This window comes from Rhincodon typus, chromosome 3 (assembly GCF_021869965.1).
Source record: "Rhincodon typus isolate 14 chromosome 3, sRhiTyp1.1, whole genome shotgun sequence".
In the NCBI taxonomy this organism is placed as follows: Eukaryota; Metazoa; Chordata; class Chondrichthyes; order Orectolobiformes; family Rhincodontidae; genus Rhincodon; species Rhincodon typus.
This window is the reverse complement of record NC_063334.1, coordinates 83,666,959-83,670,495: the sequence shown is the minus strand read 5'-3', so window position 1 is coordinate 83,670,495 and position 3,537 is coordinate 83,666,959. Positions and strand designations below refer to the sequence as shown.

The window sequence follows — 3,537 nt, the reverse complement described above, 5'->3', positions numbered from 1 at the left end:
GGTGGGTGGTCGGCGGGGGGGGGGTGGTGGGGTGGGGGCGCGTGCGCGGCCGGGGGGGCGAGGGAAGGAATAGCCCTTTTCTGAGTGACATGACCTCTCTGTTCAAAGGCCAAGCAAGAAATAAACGCTCCTAATCTGAATGGGGCGAATTTTTTTGCAGGTTTCAAACCCTTTCTTTTGAAATGGGATAAATTTAGAGTCAAGGAGCAATCTTTCTTACTCAACATCGGGGCATTTAAAGAGGTTCTAAGAACGTACTTGCAAAGGACGTTGTCTGTTTTGCATTTTTATGAAAATTAATTCTGTGTACGTTGACAAAATCATTAAAATTATGTTAGCAGACATCACGTGGGGTGTTCTAGGATCAGACTGGACACAGGGTGGACAGAGACAGCAGGGGCATGCACGCTTTAAGACAGGGGGTCTTTATTAAGTTGGAGCATTTAGAGAAAGAAAAACGAATATCTTACAAAGCTCTCACTATACTACTGACAACAAAACCTGTCAGATCTTCGCTCTCTGTTACTAGAAAGGAGACAGTGTCCTCATGTGAACACCTTTCAAGGCATTATTTAGAAGCGTCTTTGTGAATACTCACTTTCTGAAAGGGAATCTTAAGTACAAAGGCGAGCTACGAAAATTCGCTCAAACTAAAGTTTATAAGAAAGTTTTATTCTCAGTTTAACCAGCCTTTGTGTTATCTCGGTTATTTAACTCCAGATCGCCACTTCCGAGTAGTCTTCCCATGTTTGGTAACGATTCCAATGCTGCACATATTTCAAATATTCTCCCTGTGGAGACCGAGGCAAAAAAAAAAGAAAAAAAAACATCCTGACGTTTCGCTGGTTATTCTTTCCTATTCATTCAGACAGTTGAGCTCGGTTTACTAATTGTTGCTCTGCGGATTATACATTAATGTCCCTTCGAACTTTGCACGTGATTGCTGTGTGAAAATTTAACTCACGCTTTCCATAACATTATAAAGACAGAACAAGGAAGGACAAAGGACAGTTTAATAAGCTATCACTGGACAGAAGGACTGTGGTGGCTTTAATAAGAAACAAGAGGAGGAGGGGGAGAAAACATTCAGGTGAAGATCAGTTTTTTTTATGAACCACATCAAAGTAAGTTTGAAATCCCCTGCGTTCAACTCCACATAGATTTCGCAAGTGGGTATGTTTGATACATAGATGAGTGTTAAGGTAAGGCGTGCTGTCAGAATACACTCTTGCTAAAGTGCAATAAGACACTGCAAAACTGGTCAACAGAGGCTAGCGTGCACCTTCAATTTAAACTGCAATTTTTTATTCATCTCCTGTAGAATATTTAATTTGCAGACTGCCTAATATGGAATTGCAAATATTACAGCGCCGGCAGCACCAAGTTAACACCTTTTACTAAAAGGAACATTTCGACGGACGTTAAAGCAGTGTTGTTTGCAATTGAGCTCGCCTGTGTTGCCTTAACTTCTTTCTGTAGCACTCTACATTCATTTACCAACAATACTGAAACACTAATAAAACTGAAGGAGAAATCAAACAATTTCTGTGAAATAACTAATGACAGCTGTACTGCCACGTACTTATTCAAAGAATACTTTATAACATTCTGCAGGAATAAAGTTTAATGCCGCTGGCACGACAGCTCCTAACGTTTAATGCTAATAACTGATGTTGCTCCACAATCTGCATTCACTATCTTATAAAATATTCGTGTATAGTTATAGCGATATTGTCTATTGGATATTGGTCTGCTTCGAAATCTATGTGTATTTTGTGCATAAGATGTGACTTTGTTACAGTTAAGTTTGGATTTTTTAAAAATGACGCTTTAGATGAAGATTATTGTCATTGTCGCTATAAAATTGCCACAATTTTCTCAGTATTCTACTCAGCATAATGTTGAATCACATTCTCTCTGTGCTGTGACTTTGATGTGAGAAGAATGTAAGTAGATAGTTTAAAAGTGTTTGCTTCTATTGGATTCACACATGGGGTTTATCACGGGTGTTTGGTCACAATAATGTTACAATATGAACGTAACCTTCCCTTAAATACCTGGAAGAAGCAAACAAAGATAATTGCCGTGGAACTGCGATAATCAGTGTTAAAATGAAGCTTTACGTGGACAGTATTTCTGAATTTTCAGCTCTTTTCGTTCCTTTGTTCGGTCGCCTTTTGCACATCTGCGAAATAAAAATGCAAGATATGCATTCTTGACGGAGTTTGACGACCATTTAAGTAAATTTAAGTAGTTCGCTGGACATTATAGCGTCACATTTTTCACTGTGTAATTTTTGTGGAAATATTATTCCCACTAAATTAGACAAGGTGGAAATCATTAACTCGTGCAAGTTATGGTCCCGTTTGTGTAAAATCTCTAAAAAATTGAGCTGGAATAAACCATTGCATCTCTGTATATACAGAACAGAACTGGGGTTCTAAGGGAATCTCAGATACATTGCTTTAGCTATGTCACTGTGCAGCTAACAACTTCAAGGTGAAATAATTATAATCCTCAAGCAAATAAAGCAGACAACGTTTGCAACGTTTTATGAACTGATGAGCTGTAATTCAGAGTAAATAGTCCTTTTTACAGATCACTGTTTCGTGAAAGGTAATTATGGAAATAAAATGTTTTACGTTTCTAGAGATACCTTAGTGTCAGTCAACTTTGTCTGAAGAAGACAGTGAGATAACGGAGAAAACAAAACGTTAGCAGGTTCGCGTTTCTTTATTTCAAATTGCACGCTACAAGAACAAAATCAACCATTTCGATTTGACTTTACCCCAACAAGCCAGAGGATTTGCACGAGAAATAAATGTAAAAAGGAAAACGAAATGCGCATTAATTTCTGATTAGCCGGAAGAATAATTACTCTTTTTAAAATGTAGGCAAAATGTAAATGCTCCAAGTTAAAAATATGAATCATTTTCTACATAGGCTATGTGTGCTATTTTAGTTCGGCTTACTACAACATTTGGCAAAGGAAGATGATATAGCCACCTAACGGTTTTCTCCTTGTAGTTTCATGAAAAGCTAGATCTACGCACTTGGAGTTGTTTTAGAACAATTTTGTTATATCCTCTCAGGCCATTGATGCGAGCAAAGATACAATTGCAAAATAATTGAATTACTATATTACAGAGAACAGTTATAAAGTACTTAATAGGATACCAATCAGACTATCTCCGTGGACCTATGTTTATGTCGACATTTCATAATTGCACGATATATTTTTAAGGAAGTAAATTCCATTAATCACAGATCGCAGCAAAACATCCATTCAGCTTTCTAGTTAGCAGCATTAGATAGCAATGTGTCGCCCTTGCTCAAAATGTATTTCAACTTGAAAAGATTCCACCTCATCGTTATTTGCATGTTTCAAAGCGTTATTCAAAATAAACTCATCAGCTGAATAAAAGTGTTGATTCATTTTCTATAACAGTCCTTAATATATTGTATACTGTTCATACTGATGAAAGACAGGTAGATAGATAGATAGATAGATAGATAGATAGATAGATAGATAGATAG

The 3,537-nt window shown here is 37.2% G+C and overlaps 1 long non-coding RNA gene across 2 annotated transcripts in view; it reads left to right on the top strand.

The window, feature by feature from the left end:
- The window catches only part of LOC125482776, a 25,850-nt gene that overhangs the window by 2,848 nt on the left and 19,465 nt on the right, over positions 1–3,537 (top strand). The window contains exon 1 of one of the 2 annotated variants that reach the window (XR_007261748.1): positions 1,027–1,124. The exons of the other annotated variant lie outside the window; for it this stretch is intronic. This is a non-coding gene — a long non-coding RNA (uncharacterized LOC125482776). Of the gene's footprint in view, positions 1–1,026; positions 1,125–3,537 lie in introns of those variants that run through there. 2 annotated transcript variants of the gene reach the window in all.